Source organism: Rhinolophus sinicus, linkage group LG04, assembly GCF_036562045.2.
Source record: "Rhinolophus sinicus isolate RSC01 linkage group LG04, ASM3656204v1, whole genome shotgun sequence".
Lineage (NCBI taxonomy): Eukaryota > Metazoa > Chordata > Mammalia > Chiroptera > Rhinolophidae > Rhinolophus > Rhinolophus sinicus.
In genome coordinates, this window is record NC_133754.1 from 62,013,153 (window position 1) to 62,041,039 (window position 27,887).

The 27,887-nt window shown below is 37.4% G+C and overlaps 1 long non-coding RNA gene across 1 annotated transcript in view; it reads right to left on the reverse strand.

Annotated features, from left to right (window-relative positions):
* Nucleotides 1–2,869: 2,869 nt before the first annotated feature.
* The window catches only part of LOC141571300 (uncharacterized), a 38,367-nt gene continuing 13,349 nt past the window's right edge, over nt 2,870–27,887 (reverse strand). The window contains exon 5 of the long non-coding RNA XR_012496062.1: nt 2,870–2,951. This is a non-coding gene — a long non-coding RNA (uncharacterized LOC141571300). The remainder of the gene's footprint in view (nt 2,952–27,887) is intronic.

Here is a 27,887-nt window from a genome sequence, read left to right on the forward strand (position 1 = left end):
TGTGTTGATGGAAACATTCTGTATCGTGACTATCAATGTCAATATCCTGGGCAGGATATTGCGTTCTGATTTTGGAAGCTGTTGACATTGGAGTAAAGTAGGTAAATGAAAGTTATTTGTATGATTTTCTTCAACTGCATGTAAATTTCCAATTATCTCAAAATAAAAACTTAATTGAAAAAAACACACACAACTTCACCAGTACTGTCAGATACCTCCTGATAAGATATGGTACAAAAGACATAGTTTTATTTCTATGGTATTTTGGCCTCCCCCAAATGCATGATCTGAATTTAATATTGAGGAACATTTCAAGGAAACACAAATTGAGACATTTTACAAACAATCAGACATTAGTTTTCAAAAGCACCAGAACGTTAAAGGCCAAAAAAAAGAAAAAAAAAAAGAAAAGGTAAGATTGTCCCAGACAAGGTAGACTAAGGACAACTTCATACAATGTGGGATCCTGGATTTGATCTTGGACTGGAAAAATATATATCTTCATGGAAATACTGGTGAAATTTGCAGTTTTGTAGATTACATAATACTATTGTTTCAATGTTAACTTCCTGATTTTGATAATTGCACTGTGATTTGGGGGGATCTGGGTGAAGGTTATATAAATATTTTTATATAATTTTTTTTCAATTTTATTGTAAATTTCGAATTATTCAAAAAACAAAAGCATAAAAAGTTTTAAATATCTTTAAATTATAAATTGATGTTGGATAAATAGATGAGAAAAAAAGACATGGCATTTGTGTAGTACATTCTAATTCCTAAAACATCTCAAATATTCACCCTCCCCCTCCCCCTCCCCCAGTGTGGCAACCAAATATCTCTCACCAGCCCAGACAGGGTGAGTCACCATGGAGGGTTCAACTGGTGCATTGCAGGATGCGCATTTCAAAATAGGGACTGGCGTATTATTTTTTTCCATGACAAAGAATCATATGCTTTAGAAGAACTGAGTTATTCTGGCTTAGAAAATAAATTTTTAAGGCTGAGAATGATTCTAATTTGTATCTTATCAGACCTATTTAAGTTTTTTTCTTTTCTTTCAAAGGAAAACTTCCAGCTCTGAGTGGGCTGCTGTTGTGACATGAGCAGGCAATGGCTGTTTAATACTTCTTAGCCTGACAGTGGGAGAAACAGGTCCCCTCATCCTGTCATCTCCATCCTTTGGTTTCATTTATTTCCCACTCTGCCTCTCTGTTCTCAGGTAATTGCAGCAAAGGCATGCAGTCTCTGGCAGCAGTCAAAGCAGCATAAATATTAGTGATAATTGTATGGTACAGTAATTGCAAATAGCGGTGATTAATTCTTACAATAATAGCCGTCCTGAGAATAATTGATTTCCCTTCCAGTCATGCCCAACTTTCCCAAGAGAAAGCTTTAAGATGGTTATTATTAGTAGTTTAAGCTTTGGGGAGAGACAAGAAGATGAAAAGAATGGGAATTACTTTGGATCTGTCAGCACTGATTCTTCATTAGTGTGCAGAGCAAGGGCATGGATGGCACTGAAGGTAGAAGTACTGTCCTACCTGGCAAGAAATTCAACCTGCCTGAAAGCAGGGAGAACCACAACTCACTGGATGTGGATCACACAGTCACAGCCAAGAATGTCCTTACAACTAGGATGGCACAGCATAGGAAACGAAAAGACAAATTCTTACTCAGGTAATAACTCTTCCTTGCATAAGTCTTATTCATCACTGCGTGATTTATTTTCAAAATGTTCCTGATAAAGCTGTCTAAGTATTATTATCTCCATTTAGTGTATGCTCATAGATAGAAATGTGAGGCAGTAAATTGCTTCTTTCAAACCACTGAAGAAGTCAATGATGGACGTGGAATTTAATATGAAACAGCCATGGTTCTCATTTTTATGACCAAATTAGAAGTTATACCCAAATTTCAGGGCTAGTTTCCCTCACTGACTGCCTCCCACCCCCACCCACCCCCACCCTTTTTCTTCTTTTTAAGCCCACATGTAAATTAAGACCAGAAAAATTTATCACCATATGTTCAGTACATTCAAGTAACACTAATCATTCTATAGTAGATTGATATCCAACTTTCTCTAATGATAAACATCACAGTATTATTTTGGTTACTTTCCAAACTGGGGAAAACAATTCCTAAATTTATTAACTAGAGTCCAGTTTTCTTATTTGTTGTCCAAATGAATCATTTGATTTTTTGAGTTACTCACATGCATAAATTAAATAGTAGCAATAAGAGTTTTAATGTTCACAATATAATTGACATATTATGGTCCTACATCCACTTTCACATACTTGTCCTTTCAAATAGACATGCATTCAGAAACTGATTAGTAATTTTCCTGGTTTTCCCAGTTTTTACCAGACTCTGTACTTCATGAAGACAAGTGCTCATCCTTCTATCCTCAGCTCATTCCTATGCCCTCAACACCAGAATAGAGTCTAATTGCATGGAATATTGTAGGTGATCAAGAAATACTTGTTGAATGAAGTGGATTATGTTGCAATTGTCTCCATTTATTTCAGAGATCCTGGTACTGACTTTTTGGGGCACAATATTAATTTTTGTCTGACTACATTCCTCCAGGAGGCAGGAGTTTTGAGTGTATCAGTTAGCTCTTGCTGCAGAACAAATTTCCCCAAAACTTATCACTTTAAAACAACAGACATTTGATATCTCACACTGTTTCTGTGGGTTATGAATCTGGGTAGTCCAGGCTCAGAGTTTCAGATTCAGTTTCAGTCAAGCTGTTGACCAAGATTAGAGACATCTCAAGGCTCAACTGGACCTAGAGAATCCACTTCTGAGATCACTCATGTGATTGTTAGTAAATCTTAGTACCTTGTTTATGGTTGCCCAGAGACTTCAGCTCCTTGCCAGGTGGGCCACCTCCTGGGGATATTTACACCATAGCTGACGACATGACTTCCCCCAGAATAAGTAATCTGAAATAGAGCGGCAGACCAGGTAAGCAATAAGACATACAAAAAGGAAATAGCAATCTTTTATTGACTAATCTTAGAATGACTAACTGTCATTTACTGGTCACGGAAACCAATCCTGGTTCAATGCCATACAAGAGTGTGGATATCCGGAAGCAGGGATCACCAGGCACCCACTTAGAGTTTTCTATCATAACTATACAACATTTTACACATAGTCCTCCATTTCAAGCTGTGTAGCATGTTAGTAATTAATAAACTAGTTTAGATGCGGAGAATAATTCTTTAAAGATGACAGAAACATCTAGGATTTGAGAACCTCTGTAGTCGGAATTATGTTGAGTTTATCTCACAAGATTTTAACACTCATCCAAAATGTAAAAGCATGAGAGATAAAGTTGGAGTGGGAGGCCAGGGAGGAAAAAGAACACAACTAAATGAGGGAAAAAGCACATGTCCATTTGCACGCCTCTTGCGGGAGCAATAATAGATACTCATCAGTTTCCCAAATTTTAACCTCTCATGAGCAGGGAAATCCAGCATCTCTACCAAAAGTTGAAAGGGTGAGCTTAGTAGTGTGTAACAGGTAGTGGGGACAGTTGATAAATTAGTAGGAAGACTGTATAATTTATTGTTTAAACCAAGACACTATTAGAGTGAAAAGGAGTGCTATTAATAACTATGCCAAGGCAGCAGGCATAAATTGAGACTGTCCAGGACAATCTTGGACACATGTTCACCCTGTAAATTAGAGCCATTTATTTTGGGCCAATTTTACTGTGAGAAGCCTAGAATAGTGAGTTTGGTAAACAGTTCCTTGAAGCTTGCCTTTTGTACTTTCCACATGAATACCTCACCCCCCAAAAAAAAAGACTGGGAGAGAAGCAGGCAGGGCAGTCGACCCTTTCTTGACAAAGGACAGCCGCTTGAGGAAGGATTGATTTGTAAGGATGTTGTCTAATGATTCAGGCCCCTCTCAAGGAAATTACAAGTCATTAGGGATTTGAGCAAATCTTTTACTGCAGTTTTCCTCATATCAGTTGTAAATAGAGAGTCTGTTTAATTTTGTAAAATTTCTTTTCATATGCATCTAATTAAAGTATCTGTTGAGTCCATCATGTTGTGTTCAAGTTAATTGAATAGAAAAAAATTGTCAACGGTCCTCTATTAGATTTTCCTGGTTAATGTCACAGGCATCTATTGATTTTTTTTTAATTAGAGATTTTTGTTAATGGATTTGCACAAATTAAAATCTGTCTAATAATTAATGCTCCTCTGGCAGTTCCCAGGACACTTGCTGGGATTTTGGCAAGCCCCTTGATGGAATTTTGGGGAGTCTGACGTTTCAATGACAGATTCTATAGAATTCTAAAATGAGATTAGAATTCCTGCTGATTGACTTCATTACTTCATGGATTTTTTTTTTTTCCTCCTCTTAAAAATAAGATTTTTAGAGAGGCTCTTAGGGGGACAAAGGTATAAATAGTAACACTCATTTACAGCCAAACACAGAGTATCAAGACTAATGCACTAGAGCCCAGTGGAATTGTTGGAACTCTGGGTAGAGAGTTGTGCTCTTGATTTTTGGGCTCCACCATAATGATAGGAGAATCACTCCAGGGCTAGCTTGGATTTTTAGCATGGCTATAAATAGAAGAATTAGTTGTATCGAGGCCATCAAATGATAATCCGCTCCCCAGTTACTTCTCCTTTTGCATCCCCAAAACACAAATAAGAGAAGCTGCGACAATTGTCTGGAGGCCTTGGGTTAATCTTAGAAACAGTCTTTCTTTCTTTATATTTTTATTTATTTATTTATTTATTTATTTATCCCTAGGAGTAACATTCAGTTCTATACTTGATGCATCACAGTTCTGTTCTTGATGGTTTAAGAGCGTTTAAGGTCAGAAAGGGGTTACACAATATTCTTACTGTAACTTGTTTCTTCCTAACAAATCACTTAAAATTCATTATGGACTTGGGTCTGCTGTAAGATAAAAAGAAGCCTGAAGGAAACTCAAGGGTGACATAGAATATCTTCAGGGTCAGCATCTGGTCTGGGAGAAAGGTAACGATGAGGTAACAGAACAAGAAAAAGAAAGCCTTCACCTATACAGACGGGTGGGCTTTGGAGTTGTTCAGAGCATGCCAGTTCCCTCTACTATTATTCCTTTTAAAAATGGAAGAAGAAAGGTGCTCTGATAAACTTCATCTTCACAGAACCAGATTATGGGAGAACTATCCCAGGTAGCACCCAAACAACCACTCTATCGTTTGCCACATACTCAAGTCTACACAGACTCAACTCAATCTCTGCCATGCAAGGGGGAATGCATTTTTTGTTTTTATTCTTTTGAACCATTTCCAAGGAATAAAATCAGAAGTCACCAAAGACAATAATAAAGCCCACTTAGTTTCTATTTCCTATAACAATAAAAATCCTTCCATTTATACCTTTCAGGCTCCGCACTCCCCATCTGTTCACCCCCATCCTATCCATCCTTTCATTCTCTAGACCACCATAAAAACTCCCTGAACACTACCACTAAAACTTATCTCACCTCTCCTGTCTGAATATTGGCAGTGCATACAACATGCAGAATAAAATTTAATGCTAAATGATGTGTAGTCTTCCATTATCTTTTAATGGTTTCATATCAGTATAAGGGAGATCATATTTTGAAAACATATTTATGCAATTTGCTCTTACATTTCCTGATATTGACCTCCCCACCAACTCCATATCCTCACAGCAAACCTTCCTTTTTCCTTTCAAGGAATATTTATTAGGATTCTTCTAAGAGAAATTCACATAATAAAAGTCAACATTTTTATACTGCTTGTTATGTGCTGGTCACTGCTCTAAACACTTTATATATGCAAATTCATAGACTCTGCACAGCAATCCTGTGAAGCAGATAATACTATTATCATTTTTTCTTTATCAGATAAAGAACCTGAGGCACAGAGATATTTCATAACTTATCCAAGACCACAAATCTGGGTGATAGAGTGGAGATCCAAATTCAGAGTGTTGTTTCAGAGTGTAGTCTTAATCTCTCTACCATACAAAAATAAAGAGTTTAAATTAAACGCCTGATATCCAAATTGTATTTTGCAGCAAGCTAAACATCTGACATTCAGCTTACCTTAATAGATGAACTCCCGTTTAGCAGACAATGAACCAAGTCTAAAGGATCCCACCACAAGGTGTTTTTCATAGTGGGGAGGGGACAGCCATTTTGCCAATAATGGCTTGTGTGTGAGGCTTATTTTCCTAAGGAGAAGAAGGAGCTGATTTAGAGAAAGGTAGAATTCTGAGTCTTTCCCTTTCAACCAGAGAAGTGATGGGGAGAAGAAACAAAATGAAGAGTAAAGGAGTCAGATACAATTGACCTTGTTCCTATCTAAACTCAATCAATAGCAACGGAAACTTTAGCAAATCTATAATGTTTTGGGAAAACAAGGCTAATGACTCACAACCCTGGATGTATGTTGGGGTTTTTTTCAATGTCACAAATATAAAAGCCTTTAGCTCAGAATCGTAACCCGTAATATGGGAATGATGATAAGGGGGTAGGTGAAGTTGGGAAATAGCTGGGATTAAAACCACATTTGGGGCTCCCCACGGACTGGGCATGGCAAACAGTGAATTAGAAAGCCCTGTGTATTTTGAGAGGAGATGCAGAGAGGTTGAGGGCAGTGGTGGATAGGAAAAGACCGCATTCATGAAAGGAGACAGCTTCAGGCTGAGACTTGAAGATAGAGGCTGCTTTTGGTAGAACCAGCTGACCCTGAAGGCCAGATGAAACCATTCACCCCTCACTGGGACTGGACTCAAAAGGAGAACAACAGGGCCACTCCACATGGGGATCCAGGCATGATATAGAGGAACCGAGGCAGAGCAAGGACTCTTCTTCTCCCAAACTTCCATAAAAATGCATTAAGCTCCCCCTCACAACCAGATAGCATTTTGCAGTAAGAGAGGAGGGGAGTGAAACCTAAAAGACTGAGCCTGCCGAGACTGAGTCATCCAAAACCACTATTATACCAGCTGTGCTTGGGAGGAGGACTTTGTATCGAATAAAGCTATAAGCTGGAGGGAGACTGTTTAGATCAGAAAAGACTGCAAAATTTTTATCTGGCAAGGTTCAGTTGCCACCACTACCCCGTGGGGTGGGCTTTGTCACAAAAATCAGATGAGTTAGAGCAAATATCAAGATCATTTTTTTTTTTTTGTATGAGTATATCTAAGTTGTACTTTGAGCAAACGCAAAACCTCACTTTATAGCTACGTGATTTGATATTTTCACCTCTCCAAGCGAACCACTTTCCTATTAGGGAGCAGTGGATCCTTCTTTGTATTTCCTGCTGGCTCAGCTCACAAGTGGCCACAGCAGGTGCCCAAGAATATTTGTTGCTACACTGCCCTGAGTTCCAGTGAAGGGAATGAATCTCTCTAGTGCATTTTTCCCAGCCAATTAAGGGAAAGAAAATAATATACTTATGTAATTCTTTTTGGAACAATTTTCTTTCCTCACATCTGTCTTCTTGGTAAGTATTGGTTTGGGAATGAAACCTGGCCTTACTACAGCCTCCTCTGACTGTGTTATAACTCAGGGAGTAGCTCCAAAACCAGACAGGCCAATTAGTAGTGCATCTAATTTTTGTAATTTCCAAAACTCTCCATCACAATGAGGCTATTATAGGGAAATTAACCTCTAGCAGTTGAAATTACTTGGTGCGGCGTTTATCCAGGAACAGGTAACAAAGTTGACTTACGTAGAAAGAAAGCATGGGGATTTTCCTTTCAAATGACTATGTGAAAAGTCAGCCAAAATGTGGAAACCTTGTTATTCCATTGACTTTTACATTTGTCTGGCAACCAGACAGTTGATGGCAGGTTTAAGTGAGTGAAGCAGCAGAGTGGAATCAGTTTGGAAGGGTTGGTTTTCACCCAACAGCTTTGAGTGAATGAGCATGAAGAACAGAAAACAGAATAGAGAACCTGAAAAAGGAAGAAAGAAAACAGCTCTAAAGCAATGTCTGGCACACAGGGGACAATTAGTTTAATGCTTTAATGGATGAATGAACATTTGAAGTGGATGTGTCAGGTAATATCAGAGATGTATGGAGTTGAGGGTGAACAGATTTTTAAAAATAAATCATATTTTGTGTTAAATGCTGTTAGTGAAATACACCAGGAATTGTTTTTTTATGTTTTAATAAGGGGAAAATAGCTTTTAATAAATCTGTTTTGCAAATCTGTGATTTTATTTATTTGTTTGTTTGTTTGTTTGTTTATTTTTAAACTCAGTCCATTAAGTGAACTGATCTCTCAGGCAATGAAACCCAATGAGGAGCTGCACACGCTTCATACACTGGACCAAGGCAGTAAAACACCCCTGACGATTCCTTCCTTGAGACTGATGTACAGGAGGCTTTTGCATCCCTTGCTAGTACTCTACAACTAATCTGCATTAGCGTTTCAGGGAGTTGCCTTGCCTACCAACATAAGCTGAAGTTTTGAATTGTATTTCTTCAGCAAGTAAACCTGGTTAGAAAAATCCTTTACTTTAAGAGAATTTATTAGGGTGGTACAAAAGTAATTGCGATTTTTTGCATTTTCTTTTCTTTCTTTTAACCACAATTACTTTTGCACCAACCTAATAGCAGAAAGCTCCACTTTTTTCTGGGTTGATGAAACAAAACTTCCATCTTTTTGGTATTAAAGGTACCCAGAGGTTGTTAAAGTTCTTACTGGCTCTGTCTGATCTTCTCTCCAGAAAATAGACTTATTATCATGTACAGAAACCTGGTCAATAAGGCTTATGAGGTTACCACTGTTTCTCTTGACAATAGCCAATAATTCATGAGAATCCTTGTAAAAGCCAGAATGAAAAGATCTCTGGAAGGACACACACTTACGTACCCAGTCGACAGTCATATGTGGACAGAGCAGCTAAAGCCATTCAGAGAATTCAGCTCCTCTGTAGAACTCATCAGACAGACTATTAAAGAAGGTGCTTTCTAAACTTCAATGGGAATACGAATCACCTGAAGATTGTATTAAAGACGCAGATTCTCACTCTCAAAATCTGGGATGGAGCCAGGATTATGCGTTTCTAACAAGCTACAACGTAAAGCTGATGCTGCTGGCCCAGGGGCCACATTTTGAAAAGCAAGGCTCAAGATAACCTGACACTTATTTGAAATCCAAAATAAAACTTGTAGAGTTGTCTCTTTGCTAGATTTTTTTTTTCTCATTACTATCTGTGTAAGCAGCATAAATGTCAACTAAAGAGCACTTAGGCTGCAAACAGTTATGCTTATTGAGGAGTGGGGGATGGGAGTAAAAATGGAACTTTTTTCTTTTCTTTTCTTTTTTTGTATCAAGTAAACATGATGCTTCACCTGTGACCAAATGAGGCAGAACTCTGTGCTCTTACTTTTGGGCTACTTCAACTGAAGGTGTGATGTTCAAGGAAGTAACTTAACCTTTACAAAGCCACTGGGAAAGTGCTGCTGAGATGGCCATTAATCAGAAAGCTGCAGGAGAGTAATCTTAAATGACTTCCTTTAAAAAACAATAACAAATAATCAGTAATTTTCATTTTGCCCTTATTTAAAGGCTCTCAAACCACTTTGCATATTTAATGCTAGGAAATCTCATGTTACTAAAATAATAAATGGAAGACAAATATTTCAGTGTTATCAAGGTATAGACATACCCTATATCTATGTTATGAAATAGGAACATAAATGGGCAAAAAGACCAGCCCACCCATTAATGTCAATAGCCAAGCTATGAATGAACAACAAAGGTCTGAATTTCACAGCATCAGGCGTAGAAATTCCTTTCCTAAAGCCATTATAGTACAAAAACTTTTTATGAAAAGCGTAATCCTTAGGAATGTGTAAACTGGAGAGTAGATTTAGATAGGTCTTATACTTAACACATTGCCTTTTCTATAGAAAAGACAAAACCAGGAAAAGCCCCAGAAGGGTGTACGCTATGAGTTATAGTTTGTTATTTACTCTTTCTGGTGATAATTAGTTTTGTTTAAGGATAAAAAACAATCTGAAGAAAAAGTAGATTGAACTCAGGAATTTCGAGAAATAAACTCCATTCCACATGGAAAAATATTTTGTATTAAATTTAGATAACCCAGCCTTATGTGTGCAAATTTACCTTAAATAAAACACAACAAAACACCAGAAGCATGGTGAGGGCAGGAATACATCTTTGAAATCTACAGCTCTAAATCTGAGAAGAGAATTCTAACAGCAACTAGAAGACGAGGAGTAAACCACAGCAGGGCTGTATATATGTTTTCGTGTTTAGTGACTAGGAAAGTGATGGGGAAAAAAATCCAAACATAATCAGTAAAAAATTTGCAACATAAAAAATGAAAAATAAAGCAAACTGTAGATAATTAATATACAAGGTCGGTCAATTAAGTTCACAAACTAATCCTAGAAAATGTGCTACATAGCTCATTGCTGAATATCATTATGGTCACCTTTGAAGTACTCCCCTTGGGAAGCTATGCACTGACGCCCGTGTCTAGTCCACCCTTCAAAGCAATTTTGGAAATCTTTTTCTGGACTGGTCATCAGAGCTGTCGTCATAATTACCCTTGATGTCCTGAATATCATCAAAATGTCTTCCTTTCAATGTTTCCTTTATCTTCAGGTAAAGAAAGAAGTCACTGGGGGCCAGAACAGGTGAGTAGGGAGGGTGTTCCAATACAGTTATTTGTTTATTGGCTAAAAACTCCCTCACAGACAGTGTCGTGTGAGCTGGTGCATTGTTGTGATGCAAGAGCCATGACTTGTTAGTGAAAAGTTCAGGACATCTAACTTTTTCACACAGCCTTTTCAGCACTTCCAAATACTAAATTGGTTAACTTTGTCCAGTTGGTATAAATTTATAATTAACAATCCCTCTGATATCAAAAAAGGTTAGCAACATCATTGCAACAAGTTCGTGAACTTAATTGTCTGACCTCATACAAGCTCTGTTCTGGTTATTTTTGTTGCAGAAAAAAAGAAAAATTCATAACTTAAAATAATAACTATTTTATTATGCTCACAGTTTCTGTGGGTCATGTGTTTGGAAAGAGCTCAGTGAGAATGACGTGAAAGATAAAAATGAACCTGACAATTAAATATATGATTTTATGCAGACTTTTGTAATAGGAAAAAAAAATATTCATTAATGAGGACCATTACAGAGAAAAAAAGGGGGTCTGGAGTTTGATAAGGGCAAGTAAACAGGGGAGTCATCCATGCGTCTTATGGGTGTCACGAGAAAGGATGGAGAAGATCTTATCTTGGAAAATGTGATGGCAGAACCGGGGCAAGATGGTGAAGTATATATATGTTGTGTCTGCAGGACACAATAAAGATGTCCTAAGAAGGAAATTCATATCATACAGGCCTAACTCAAAAAGTAAGAACAATTTCAAAGAAACAATCTAACATTACACTTAAATGAACTAGAAAAACAAAAGCAAACAAAGACCAAAGTGAGCAGCAGGAAGGAAATAATAAAAATCAGTGGAAATAAACAAATTCTAATAAAACAATACAAAAGATCAATAAAACCAACAGTGGTTCTTTGAAAAAATAAACAAAATTGATAAACCTTTAACCAGACTCATCAAGTAAAAAAGAGGACCCAAATAGATACAATCAAAATTGAAAGAGACGTGGCAACTGACATCGCATAAACACAAACAATTATAAGAAAATATTATACAAAATTATATGCCAACAAGTTGGACAATCTGGAATAAATGAATAAATTCCTAGAAACATATAATCTTCCAAGACCAAATCAAGAAGAAACAGAAAATCTGAACAGATCGATTACTGCTAATGAAATCGAATCAGTAATCAACAAGCTCTCAAATAAAAGTCGTGGAACAGATGGCTTCACAGGAAAATTTTACTGAACATTCAAAGAAGAACTAACACCTATTCTTCTGAAAGTATTCCAAAAAATTCAAGGGGAGATGGAGCGCCCAAGCTGATTTTATCATGCCACTGTTACCTTGATCCCCAAACCAGGCAAAGACATTACAAAAAAAAAAAAAAAAAAAGGAAAGAAAGCAAGAAAAGCAAGAAACAAAGAAACAATGAAAGAAAGAAAAAAGAAAGGAAAGAAAATTACAGGCCAATAGCCCTGATGAATAGAGATGTCAAAATCTTCAACAAAATATTAGCAAACCAAATTCAGCAGTACATTAAATACAGATCATGTATATGATCAAATGAGATTTAGTCTTGTGATGTGTGTGGGTTCAACATCTGCAAATCAATTAACATGACATACCACATAAACAAAATGAAATACCAGTATTTCATATCAATAGATGCAGAAAAAGCATTTGACAAAATCCAGCATGCATTTATGATAATACCTCATACCTCATTGTAATAAAAGACATAACTCAATATAATAAAAAACATACTGTGTTTCCCCAAAAATAAGACCTAGCCAGATAATCAGCCCTAATGCGCGTTTTGGAGCAAAAATTAATATAAGACCCGGTATTATATTATAGTAAAAGAAGACCAGTCTTATATTAATGTTTGCTCCAAAAGATGCATTAGAGCTGATTGTCTGGCTAGGTCTTATTTTCGGGGAAACACAGTATACTTCAAACCCACAGCTAATATCATGCTCAAGAAGGAAAAACTAAAACCATTCTCCTTAAAATAAGGAACAAGACAAGGTGCCGATTTTCACCACTTTTATTCAACATATTATTGGAAGTCCTAGCCACAGCAATCAGACTAGCAAAAGAAATAAAATGCATCCAAATTGGAAAGGAAGAAGTAAACCTGTCATTATTTGCAGATGACATGATACTATATATAGAGAACCCCAAAGATTCCACCAAAATCTATTAGAACTGATAAATGAATTCAGTAAAGTAGCAGGATACAAAATTAATATTCAGAAATTGGTTGCATTCTTACAAACCAATCCTGAACTATCAGAAATATAAATTAAGAGAACAATTCCATTTGCAATTGCATATATATACCAGGGGTACCAAAAAAATGTATACAGTAGACACTTTGGTCAATGTTGCTCAAGCAGTAGTTCACCATAATCAGAAGTGTCTGGACGCTGATCGTAACCACTTTGAGCACCTCTTGCAATTGCAGAAGTCAAACGTGACTTGTATTCATCATTTGTTATCAGTACATATTGAGTATTACAATTTTAATACAGTTTTCCTTTCTTAAAATGTGTATACATTTGTTGGTTCCCTCTGTGTGTGTGTGTGTGTGTGTGTGTGTGTGTGTGTGTGTGTATGAATAAATTAACCAAGGAAGTAAAAGACCTGCATTTGGAAAACTGTAAGACACTGAAGCAAGAAATTGAAGAAGACACAAATAAATGAAAGCATATACAGTGCTCATGGATAGGAAGAATTAACGTTGTTAAAAATGTCCATACTACACAAAGCATTTTATATATTCAATGCAATCCCTATCAAAATACCAATGGAACTTTTCACAGAACTACAACAAATAATCTTAAAATTTATATGCAACCACAAAAGACACCAAATAGTCAAATAAATCTTGGAAAGAAGAACAAAATTGTGGTACAATGAATGCAACTGATACCGACTATGCTACAAGGTCATAGTAATCAAAACAGCATGGTACTGGCATGAAAACAGACACATACTGTGTTCCCGAAAATAAGACCTAGCCGGACAACCAGCTCTAATACATCTTTTGGAGCAAAAATTAATACAAGACCCGGTCTTATTTTACTATAATATAAGACCAGGTATAATATAATATAATATAATATAATATAATATAATATAATATAATATAATATAATATAATATAATATAATATAACATAATACCTGGTCTTATATTAATTTTTGCTCCAAAAGATGCATTACAGTTGCTTGTCCGGCTAGGTCTTATTTTCAGGAAAGTACAGTAGATAAATGGAACAAAATAGAACCTAGAAATAAACTCACCCTATGTGGATATTTAATCGATTACAAAGGAGGCAAGAATATACAGTGGGGTAAGACACTCTATTCAATAAATGGTGCTGGAAAAACTGGATAGATACATGCAAAAAATGAATCAGGACCACTCCATATACTAAAATAAATTCAAAATGGATTAAAGACTTAAATGTAAGGCCTGAAACCATAAGACTCCTAAAAGAAAACATAGGCAGTAAACTCGCTGACATTGCTCTTAGTGAGATATATATATATATATATATATATATATATATATATATATATATATGTATATATACACATACATTTTTTCTTTCTTTTTTTTTTTCTTTTCTGATCCATCTTCCTGGGCAAAGGAAACAAGAAAAAAATAAACAAATGAGACTATATCAAACTGAAGAGTTTTTGCACAGCAAAAAACCATCAACAAAACAAAAAGACAGCCTACTAAATAGGAGAAGATATTTGCCAATGATACATCTGATAAGGGCTTAATATCCAAAATTTATAAAGAATTCATAAAACTGAAAACCAAAAAACCCAAACAATCCAATTAAAAAATGGGTAGAGGACCTGAACAGACATTTCTCCAAAGAGAATATACACATGGCCAACACACATGAAAAGATGCTCGATGTCAATAATTATTATAGAGAAATGCAATAAAACCACAGTGATCTATCACCTCACACCCGTCATTATCAATAAATCAACAAACAACAATGTTGGCAAGGATGTGGAGAAAAGGGAACCCTCCTGCACTGTTGGTGGGATTGCAAATTGGTGCAGCTGCTATGGAGAACAGTTTGGAGGTTCCTCCAAAAACTAAAAATAGAACTACTTGATGACCCAGCAATTCTACTTCTGGGTTCTTATCTGAAGAAATCCAAAACATTAATTCAAAAAGATATATCCTCCACTATGTTCACCACAACACTACATATAATAGCCAAGATATGGAAGCAATGCAAGTGCCCATCAATAGATAATTGGACAAAAAAGATGTGGTACATATATACATACATACAATGGAATATCCCTCAGCCATAAAAAAGAATGAAATCTTACCATCTGCAACAACATGGATGGACCTAAAGGGTATTATGCTAAGTTAAATAAGTCAGACTGAGAAAGACAAATAACATATGATCTCATTTATATGTGGAATCTAAAGAACACAATAAATAAGCAAACAAAATAGAAATAGACTCCTAGATACAGAGAACAAATCGATGGTTGAGGAGGGGAGGGAAGTTGGATGAAAAAGTTGAAGGGATTAAGAAACACAAATTGCTAGTTTCAAAATAGTCATGGGGATGTAAAGTATAGCATAGGGAGTGGAGTCGATGACATTGCAACAACTATGTATAGTGCCAGCTGGGTACTAGACTAATAGGGAGGAATCACCGCATAATTATATAAATTTCTAACCACTATGCTGTACACCTAAAACTAATATAAAATTATATTGACTACCAACTGTAACTAAAAATATAAAAAAATAAAAATTAAAAAAAATAAAAGAAAATGTGATGGCAGGATGGTCCTTTTCATTTAGTTGTTTCCTGGCATACCAAGGGAGGAAGGATTTATTGACCAGCACTGCTTTCTGGGACGATAGGGTCTCTGATAAAGTTCCGTGCTGTCAATGGATTGTCTCTGTCCCACAGCATCTGGGAATTTAGCTAGGAATGTATGATGGCTGAAAATGCCTTGTGGCTGGAATCATCTGCAGATTTCTCTATTCACACATCTGGTGCCTTGGCAGAAATATCCTGAGGGCTGGGAGTGGCAAATGGAAGTGTGGCCTCTCTTGGATCTTGGCTTCCTCACAGCATGGTAACCTCAGGATGGTTGGAGTTCCTCTGTAGTAGTTCAGGGCTCCAAGTGTGCACTTTCCAAGCAAATTAGACCAAAATTTCAATTCCTTTTTTGTCCCAGTCTTAGTAGTCATATAGCTTACCATACTCCAGTGGTCTGAGCAGTAACAAACCTGACAGGATTCCAGGTGAGAGATAATAGAGTATCAAGTCTGAATTCTGTAGGGTAGGCTGACATGTGGGAGACCCACAGAAGAGTTAATAATGAGCTCAAATCAAAGTGAGTCTGAGGTCAGAATTCTTTCTTTTTAGGAGGTCCTGGTCTTTTCTTTTAAGACCTTCAACTGATTGGATGAGGCCTAACCACATTATGGAGGGTAATCTACTTTACTCAAAGTCTACTGATTTACATGTTAATCACATCTAAAAATAAATACCTTCACAGCAACATCTAGACTGGTGTTGGACCAAACACTAGACACCATGGGTTAGCCAAGTTGACACAAAAAATTAACTACCACATTGTTCTTTCCGACTCTTGGCTCCACCCTCTGAGTCATTCTTCCTTTTCAAAGGAAAATTGAGTTTGCAAATGAATAGTATTCTCATGCTGATAGTCCAAAGGACTCTGTATATTTTGTGTTTTGTAGAATTTGTACTGTCTCTGTCTCTTTTGGGGGAAGTTTTGTCTCCTCTTGTTCTTCCTTCTCATTGTATAAAAACTAACTCTCAAAAGTATGCCCTGTGTTGTTCTAGGCATGCTACATGAATTAACTCATTTAACCCTTACAACAGCCCTGTGAAATAGTTGTAAGTGTTGCTTCTTCTGCTCAGGGCAGAAAATGAAGCAGATGGAGAGTAACTCGTACAACCTTACTCAATAGAGCTGAGATTCTAACCAAGTATTTTGTCTACACACTTGCAGTTATTACACAATATTGCCGCATGTAAGTAAATGGTTCCTTTACTGGACTAACCTTCTCTCAATCAATAGTGACAGTGTACTAATATTTTCAAATAACTTGCAAAAATGTAATAAACATGGTGGAGGCAATTGTCTTGGTTACAAAACACAGACATCTGTCAACTCCAGTTAGAGCTTAAGAGAATGTCACGAAAGAGCAAACCTAGTGAATTAGTAGAGTGTCTTTATAAGGTGAAGTGAGGGAGGTGGGGAGCAGAAATGGCCCAGGGAGTTTGGTCCTAAATAGTCTAAAGACTACTGTGGAGAGCCTGCTCCAGAAGCAGAGCAGGATCTTCCCATTTTATTATTTCTCTGTTCTTTGGAGAGAAAAGAAAAGATGCTGGGAGGCTGCAGCAGCAGTCATATGTTGTTTAATTGCTATGCTTCTAACATCCAAATAATTGGCCAGTCTCCTGAATTTTCAATAAGTTGTCCCCCCCCCAAAAAAAAAAAAAAAGTAATATTACAGAGCAGGAAGAAGTAAATAATGGGGCACAACTTAAACAGGGTTTCTAACTTGGGATCTTGCTTTCTTTCTCCTCCCCACTCTTTTTGATTCCTCTGTTGTGCTTTTTCCTATTCTCTTTACGTTTCTTAAAAAATAAAAACAACTCTGTATTCATGTTTTCCTCCCTTTCTTTTTCAACAAGTTGGCACTTGAACACCAATAAGTGAAAAGTGAAAAGAAGAAAAGACAAGCATAGGAAGTTCAAATGAGGTAACTATTTTGTAGTGGAAAGTCATGGAGGTCTCCAAAAACTGTCCGGGATTCCAGAGGGCATTCTCTCTGGATGCTCCCTGCCCTGCCTGAAATCCAAGCAGATGCCTCTGCCGGCCAGCCATCTGTTTGGACATGTGCAGGGGCATCCTACGGTTTTTGTGTGAGATCTATTTGCCTGCTTCAACAGTGTGGCAGATTGGGTAGATGAAAGTCTACTGTTCAATAGGGATCTGTCGTCACCCACTGATCTCCTGCACATTCTTTTTCCTTTTCCCAAAGTCTGTTTTTAAACAGAGGGTGCACACGCTATGTAATTACTTCACACCTAAAAGTCAGCCTCTGGAATAAGGGGCTGTAGAAGCCAGAAAGCTAGAAAGATATGTTAGATCAAAGATGCCAGAAAGACAGCACCACTTTTAACCAGGTTCAACTCTGGGCCAGGGACCCACAAAGCAATAACCCTTCCCTGGAGGCACCTGGGAATATCCCTAACATCTCCCCTTTTCCTTAGCATTTCTCATTTCTGGTCCCCTTACTTGAACTAGATATTGAGCCAGAATAGGGCTAGTGACATTCACTATGGACCACTCTCTCTAGGCCCCGCATCTCAAAACATGGAGAAGGAGCGGTCCAGAAACACTTGGTAAAGAGCAATTAAATGCCAGCATGCATGCTTGTGCCTAATTATCTCATTAGGGACACACTGCAGCTCATTGCATCTAAATGCAAATTTTCATATTTGAGATTTTTATTGAATTTGGTAAGTCAAATGATTGGTACCTCATCTGGAAAGAGGTTGGGGCTCATTAACCACAGGAGCCCACATGAGCAACAATGAGACACATGTTTCCTTGATTGATTAAGAATAGACTCCCCTTCCCCTTGTGTTTCCTTTCCAGAAAGTTGACTTCTCTTCATGTGCTGCTGGGCTCATTGTCCTGATGAAGGAGATGAAGGTACAGACCACTTTAAGGAGTGGACTCCAGCAAGACGGTGACATGGCAGGACTGGACCACTTGCCCCAAGACTGGTGCTTATCGAGTCTACGTGCTCACCAGTACATCATTGATTTTCAAACTTTGGGCCATATTTTATAGCATAACACACACACACACACACACATAACCACACACACACACACACACACACCATATTTCATTAATCTACACTTTGCTTTATTTTATTCTGCTTCGTTGTAATTTTTAATGTTTAAATGCTGGTCACAACCCAGTTAAAAGATTTTATAACCCAATAAGGAATCTTGATCTTCAGTTAAAAACATAACATGAAAGGAAGAATAAAGAGAAAGGAAATTGCATTAGATGTTGCTCTTGCTCGTGTATTTCTAAGCTTTATTAAGTCCCAAAATGAATGATGGAAACAGGGTTCCTAAATAATACTGCCAGCCCAAAGTGCTAATTATATAAGGTCAGCCTAAAATCAGATAAAGCAGCAGGATTGAGAACAGCAGTACAAGTGTACAGTGGAATTTGCTGAAGACGGCATGCTTGGCAGCAGAAAGTATCCCCTGGCGTGTTGGCATTATGTCTAAAATGATGCCAGCTTCCAAGAGCATTTTACATTCACAAATGTAAGTGCTAGCTGTGTTCGAATGTTTCTTGGGCACTACTCCCTCTCTCTATCAACTCTGCTCAGGCTGTTAGACCACAAGGGGTCTTGGGAGGTGCGATGACCTCATGTTCAATGTCAGCCATGGCTGTTATTTTCCTCACTACCTTCCCGACTGAGTTTGGTGTCATTCCTTACCTTTTATGATATTCTTTTATGGTAGACAGGGATATTTTACAGATAGTTCTGACTTGTCGATCAATATACTCCTATATCAAGAGTAGCCCTCAATCTAGAGCTCAAGATATTAATGCCAAACATAGGGGGATTATAAACTTCTGTAAAGAAGGAAAGGAATGAGAGAAAGCAGAAGAAGGAAGAGTGGAAAAATATTGATTGTTTGCCTTTTCTCTGAGACACAATACCAGATATATTATTTTATTTAATACTAATAACCCCATCAAAATAATGGTAATTAATCCTATTTATTTCAAAATGATTTTCAGGAAGGCTGAGACAAATTTTCCAATGTTATATAGCTAGTAGGTGGTATGGATTAAAATATAGGTCTGCTCATTGGTCACAATAGCCAAGATATGGAAATAACCTAAGAATCTAGTAATGAATGAATGGATAAGAAGATGTGATATAGATAGAGATAGACATACACATAGATAGGTAATAGAGTATATCTATGGTCTATATCTATATTTATACACATAATGGAATATTGTTCAGCCATGAGAAGGAAGGAAATCCTGCCTTTTGCAAAAACTTGGGTAGCCCTTGAGGGCATTATGCTAACTGAAGCAAGTCAGACAGAGAAAGACAAATACTCTATGATATCACTTAATATTGAGAATCTAGAAAGAACAAACTCAGAGAAACAGAGTGGTGGTTACCAGGGGTTGGAGGGTGGGGAACATGGGAAGATATTGCTCAAAAGATACAAACTCCCATTTATAAGATTAACAAGTTTGGGAAGCTAATGTACAGCGTGGTGATTATAACTAACAATACTGTATCGTGTACCTGACATTTCTAAGAGAGAAGATTTTAAATGTTCTCAAGACAAAAGATAAATGGTAAGTATGTGATGGGATAGAGGTGGTAGCTAACACTATGGTGGCCATCATCTTGCACTTTATAAATGTATCAAATGAACACATTGTACAACTTAAGCATACACATGTTCTGTGTCAATTATAGTCAATAAACCTGGAAAAAAAGAAATCAAAATATCTTCCCCAGCCCTTAAATAACAGGTGTGCCTGGATCCCCAGAGTATGCCCTTCCTAATACTCATAGGGCTTTTATATTCTCACTTTGAACTTCAGAGAACATCAACTGGAACTTTCAACAAAGAAAATTCACTCTTGACATCGTACTTCCTCATTCAAAATTTCCCTACACATCTAAAAACTCTAAAGCAACATTTGAGATGGAATGAAAGCTGAGATCAGGAGATTGAGTTCCTAGATCACTTGATGGGTCAGGCAAGATATTTCCTTTAGGACTTGAGTGAAGAAGATAAAAAGAGGGAAGAGAAGGGAAGGGAAGTAGGGCGTGAGGGAGAAATTTAATTCGATACACCACTTGACAAGAAAAAAATGTGATAGGTACTTTCAGATAACAGGAGTTATAATGGAAAAGGTTTGATTCAAAACCAAGCATTAGCTTTACTTTTTTCCTTTCTCTGTAATCTTGATTCACTTTGCAGTTTTGGACTTGGTTCCAGATTGTTTTAGTCATGAACTCTTTGCAGAGGCCTAACCTTTGAAAGCTTTCCAGCAAATAAATTGTATTTATGATTGTTACTTAATGTTTTTGTGTAAGGAAGTTACCTATTTATAATTGAAAACAAGGAGAAACAGTTTTATTGTGGTTTGGGAAATAATCCCTAGAAGAGGAGCTCTCTGCCAGGTGTTAATTACATTCCGATTGTATTTTGGCTTCATGCTTCCCACACCAGGGAGAGGATGATTTGGGGGGGTGGGGAGTGCGGGGAGGGTGGTGGTGGTGGAAGATAATTGAACAAGGTGAAAATGAATGCCCATTAAATTCCAGAATATAGGAGAATTCATTTCATATGATAGGGCTGTAAATATGACTTTTAATGAAGTTATGACATGGTTACCAATAAAAGTCATTTACTCTGCAGTATTACTGTTAATTATACACAGCTGGAGCCATTTATGGCATGTCCCATGTTAACTTTGCCTTCACTGCATATTAACCCTTTCAGCACAGATCAACCAGGAGCCAGGCAGTTTTAAACCCAAAGAAAACATTAAATAAATGTCCCCTATGACTCAGGGTAATGATCAATAGCTGTAGTATACACACTCCTGCCCCTCCCCTCAGAGCACCCTCCCCTCCAAGAGCACCTTGGAGGAGGGGTGCAGCTAGAGAAGGGAAAAGGAGAAAGAGATGTATACCTTATTTTCCTTTTCCCTTTTTGGGAAAAAAAGAAAAATAGATACTCTCCTTGATTTGTGGGACATTTTATAAACATACCATTTTATTACTAGCTTTAGGAGCATTTTGAATACGTTTTACATTTACTGATAGCAGTGTAACAAAAATACTAGAATAAAACAATCATGAAATAAGTGAAACCAACACATTGCCTTTAGCAGCCTAACCTTGTTGACAAAGAGCCTGTTCCAGCATGGCTGGAAGAGATTTCTGTTTCTGACAATCTTACATTCTGAGGTAGGTTGCTAATTGCAGGAACCCATAGAATAATAGCAGTTGCAAATAACTAAGGCCCCCCACTTGGTTATATCAGAGTCAGAATGGCAGCACATCCTAAAATGCCTGTTTTCTGGATATGCTTGAACAACAGAAGATCCTATTTTTTATTTATTAAAATGGTTTCAACAATAGATGCAGCTAACTTTCAAAACATTTTTTTTTAGCTATCTATCTTTATTGCCTAGCGGTTCTAAAAGCAAAGGCACTGCGTTGTGTTGTTGTTTATTATGGGGTGGGAGGGAAGCCTTATTCAGTGACCAAATTTTTTGTGTGTTTTGGTTTTGACAGGTGTCAATGGTTTTCTATCTATGAGGATTCAGCTATTCGAGTCACCAAACATGGCACTTTGTCAAAGGTGTCTTCCTCAGGCTCATTCTTCTTGGCTCCCACAATGAGTCGCCATGGACTGTATTGGCAGACACTTGCTGAGTCTGTTTCTGGATGATTTCTGGTTCATGACTGAGCTAAAGTATTTCTGTCATTAATTAATGACTATCTGGTTTCTGTCCACCAGTGTTAAGTGCTAAGAGATTGATTCTGTGTTGTGTGTCTGCAGGATTTCGTGAAATTTCCAATGACTCAAGCGTTCCCCAGTTTCCCACAATAGGTTCAAGGGAGCAACTCCTTTAAGGGACCACAGACCAAACTCTACTTTGAGAAAAATATACACTATTGATCATTTTTTTGGGGAAGAGAGCAAAATATACACTATTGATCATTTTTTTGGGCAACATAGAAAGAATCCTCATGTTGCTTTGTCTGTGTCTGTCTTCCCTGAAGGGGTTGCTTGCATACAATCTCCATTATATTTGTTTTTGCATAATGGCTGGATTTTCTAATGCTATGAGTTTTCTGTGTGTGTGCCTATGAGAAAATCCTCTTTATAGATGGAAGAGAATGACAAGATCTTCTTATAATTATAGCCCTTGCCATCTGTAGTCAGATTATTTTAGGGGGCATACTTGGACACATGTTAATCATGAGAATCTGCCCTACTTCCATACTATATGAATATCAAAGATAAACACACACACCTACCATTAAAGAAGAGAAAGCACATGCAGAAAGAAACTGAATCAGTTTGGCATGACTTGGAGAGCAGAGAGCTAGATGGCTTATAAATCAGTTGTGTGAGTGACCCTGAGGAATGATGAAAAGGGGATGCTGATGGAATTGACATGGCTTTTCTGGAGCCTGTAGACCTCTCATTAATGAGCAGCTGACTTCCCAAGAAGTTGAATGGCTTTTGTATAATCTAGCCTATTCTTATTTTTACATCGAAAAGTACCATGAGTAATACCTTCTGAGGATAAACTGCAAAATGCCTACCTTAGTAGCTTGGTCCTCAGACAAAGAGTCCTACCTAGGTCTCAAACACAGGAAAAAGGGTTTCTTCCCTCCAGAGAAAGAACACACCAAATTTTCCCAACTTGCACAAAACTTTGACAAGATTCTTTGGATGTACAATTTCCAAACATAGCTCTGATATTCTTTTGTCTAACTCTGGAGGAGACTAACAAATTAAATTTAAGAGAGAGAAGGAAGAGAATTCCAATCAAGACAGCATAGTAGGTAAATGCTGTGCTTACCTTCTCTCACGACCACATCAAAATACAAGTAAACTACAAAACAACCATCATAGAGAATTGCTTGATATCTTGCTGAACAAAAGCCCTACAACTAAGGACATACAGAAGAAGCCACCTCAAGACTGGTACGAGGGACAGAGATGTGGAACAGGCTATTCCAACACTCAAGTGTGACCATTAAAAATTGGGAGGGATAGCTTGGCTGTGCAGGTCCCCCACAAAGGAGCAAGGGATCCCAGAGCAACACAAAGCTACCCCAGTCAAGGGTTCCAGTGCCAGGGAGAGAAGTCCCCATAATTTCTGCTTGTGAAAATCAGTCAAGATTGTGGCTGAGTGAAACAGAGGGTGACTAGAGTTCCAGACGCTCCTATTAAAGGGACCGTGCATGGATGTGCTCACTAATGGAATCACTGGCTCTGAACTCTAGCACTAGGACAACAGCTGGAGAGCCATCTGGGACATATGGGGCGGAGGGGAGGTGGGGGGTGGAATTGAATTGTCTGGTTTCAGGACAAAGACTGACGGTAGAGATTTCTCCCAGATGAAGGATCTGGAGGAAGCCATTGTGTTTTTGTTGAGCCCCACCCCCCTTCCTGGCATGCAGATGCAGACAGACGTCATACTATCTGCATCTCCATCAAGCTGGCTGACACCATTCATTTGCCTCAATCGTGAAATTCTGCCCCACCCAACTTTCAGTCACACCCAAGCTACTTCCAGTGGCTTTTTTGTATAAACTGACAGCCTTGGATCATGCTGCAGACTCTCCTAGGGTCTCTTATAGGCGGATGGAACCCAGACAAGCAGCATCTTGCTTGAGCATATCCCACAACTCTTGCTGAGCAGCCCTAAGCTCCACACTAGCAGCAGCTGGCCTTGATTTGTGGCTTGGCCTCTCAAGCACCTCCAAGCATAGTGCAGATGGTGGCCATCTGCGGATTTCTTTGTGGCTCCTGCCAGGTGGCCTCAGGTGGGGCACAGGCTGTGGCTGAACTTGACCTGTAGTGGGTCCCCCGCAAGGTGGCCCTGAGGCTAGCACCCCCAGTGGCCAGCTTCAAAACAAGCTGGAGCATCACCCAGCCACCTCTAAATATGAAATATCCAAGGGGCAAATTGGGCAGGCATCAGAATCCTGCTGAGGCAGATCCTGCTCTGTAGGGTCAGCCCTTGAACCATAACACCTCCACTGTAATCACAGCCAGTCCTCACAACCAGTAAACCCAAGGGTCAGTCCCTCCCATTGACATGCAAACAGAAACCAAGTCTCAACTACAACAGATGGGCACACACAACCCACGCAATGGACACACCTGGAGTGCATGGCTCAGGTGACCAGGAAGACTGTGCCACTGAGCCCCACAGCACACCTACTACATAAGGCCACTCTACTAAGACCAGGAGACATAGCAGCCCTACCTAATGCATAGAAACAAACACAGGGAGGCAGCCAAAATGGGGAGACAAAGAAACATGTTCCAAATAAAAGAACAGAGCAAAGAACTACAGAAAATAACTAAATAAAATGGAGACAAGCAATCTACCAGACACAGAGTTCTAAACACTAGTTCTAAGAATGCTCAATGATCTCAGGGAGAACTTCAACACAGAGATAAGGAACATAAAATTGGAGATAGAAAGCATACAAAAGAACTAGTCAGAAATAAAGACTACAATAACTGAAATGAAGACTATATTACAGGGAATCAACAGAAGATTAGATGAACTAGAAGATCAAATCAGTGATTTAGAAGATAAGGTAGCATAAAAGACACTAAAAGAACAGCAAAAAGAAAAAAAATAATAAAAAAAAATTAAAAATGAGGAGAGTTTAAGGGGCTTCTGGGACAACATTAAGTAACCAACATTTGCACTATAGGGTTACCAGAATGAGAAGAGAGAGAACAAGGAATTGAAAACCTATTTGAAGAAATAATGACAGAAAACTTCCCTAACCTGGCAAAGAAAATAGATATACAAGCCCAGTAAGCACAGAGCATCCCAGACATGATGAACCCAAATTGGCCGACACCAAGACACATAATAATTAAAATGCCAAAAGTTGAAGACAAAGAGATAATCTTAAAGTAGCAAGAGAAAAGTAGTAAGTTACCTACAAGAGAGCTCCCATAACATTGTCAGCTGATTTCTCAACAGAAACTTTGCAGACCAGAAGGGATTGGCATTAAATATTCAAAGTGATGAAAAGCAAGGGACTACAACCAAGATTACTCTACCCAGCAAGGCTGTCATTTAGAATCGAAGGACAGACAAAGAGCTTCTCAGACAAGAAAAAGCTAAAGGAGTTCATCACCACCAAAGTAGTATTATAAGGAAACTTAGAGGGACTTCTTTAAGACAAAAACAATAAAAAAAATTAAAAAAAAGTAAAATAAAATACGAAATATAAATAATAAAATGGTAATAACTACACACTTATCAACAATTACTTTCAATGGAAATGGATTAAATGCTCCAGTCAAAAGATGGTGGGGATGAATGGATAAGAAAACCAGACCCTTACATATGCTGCCTATAATAAACTCACTTCAGATTCAAAGATACACACAAACTGAAAGTAAAGGGATGGAAAAAGATATTTCATGGAAATGGAAACAAACAAACAAACAAAAATCTGGAGTAGCAATACTTATACCACACAAAAATAGACTTTAGAACAAAGGCTATATCAACAGACAAAGAAGGACCCAGTAATCCCACTTCAGAGTATTTATCTGAAGAAATGCAAATACTAGTTCGGGGGGACAAGTGAATCCACATTTTTATTGCAGCATTATTTACAATAGCCAAGATATGAACGCAGCCTGCATGTCCCTGAATGGATGAATGGATAAAGAGAAGATGGTACATATATACAATGGAATATTACTCAGCTGTATAAAAGAATGAATTTTTTCCACCTGTGACAACATGGATGGACCTAGAAGGTATTGTGCCAAGTGTAGTAAGTCAGACAGTGAAAGATAAATGTCATATGATTTTACCTATAAGTGGACTTTAAAGAACAACATAAACAAACAAACAAAACAAAAACAAATTCATAGATACAGAGAACATTTTGATGGTTGCCAGATGGGAGGAGAGTTGGGTGTGGATGAAAAAGGGGAAGGGACTAAGTACAAATGTGTTGTTACACAGTTGTCATGGGAATGTAGGGTATAGCATAAGAAATATAGTCAATCATATTGTAATAACTATGTACGGTGTCAGATGGGTACTAGATCTATCAGAGTGGTAGATGAGAGGGGGTTGGAGGGCAGGATGAAAAAGGTGAAGGAATTAAGAAATACAAATTGGTAGCTATAAAATAGTCATTGGAATGTAAAGTAAAACATAGAGAATATAATCAATAATACAGTAATAACTATGTATAGTTCCAGGTGGGTACTAATCAGGGAGATCACTTTGTAAATTATATGAATGTCTAACCACTATGCTGGTTAATATAAAATAATATTGAATGTCAACTGTAATTGGAAAATTAGGAAAGGAGGGAAAAAATAAAGGGGAATAATAGTTTCAAAGTTCCAGTTATAAAACAAATAAATCTTGGGGATGTAATATACAGCATAGGAAATACAGTGAATAATAGTGTGATAGCATGCTATGGTGTCAGATGGTTTCTGGACTTATCATGGTGATCAGTTCTTTAGCATAGGGAATATAATCAATAATATGGTAATAACTACGTATAGGGCCAGGTAGGTGTTGTTGAATAACTATGATGTATACCTGAAACTAATATAATACTGTATGTTAGCTATATTTTAATAAAAATAAATAAATATAAATAAACAAGTAAATAAATAAAATAAAAGAGAGAAGGAATAAATCAAATATTTAATGCTTTACGTGTTCTGGCCTTTTAAGAAAAAATACCAGCTCAGACAGCCAATCTGTCTTGGCAATGGCAAATGATATCAGCTAGCAACAAATAGTCATAAAAATGAACTAATAAAATATTCTGATACATTTTTAATACATTGTAAATAAACGCAGATTTATTATAAGATACTAGTTTATGTAATATGCGTATTAATCAAGGTAAATCCCTTGATAAATTAGATGGGTTTGATAATTTTGGTTTAAAATTTAGCAAGGCCTTCTTAAATTTTATCACGATGGGGTATAAAATATAAATTTAATACTTATATAAGATTGAATTATATTAAATTTGTGTTTTATGAAAAGTCATTTTATTTTGCACATCCAAAATTTCCAAGGGTGTTTTGGGGTCAGATAGTTTATCATTGTTCCCACATTTTATTTAAGGTTATGAGAATGTACGCATATATATTTAACTAAATGAATTATAATAATTAATGTCTTTTTACAGATTGATTTTTGTGAACTTTAGATAATGCTGCAAATCATCTTGGATTGTTTCCTCTACTTGCACTGAATAAATGTCACTTCTCTGATGAAATATCCTTGTCTATATACAACAAATTAGCTCTTTTTAAAGCTCCAATTAACATAGTGAG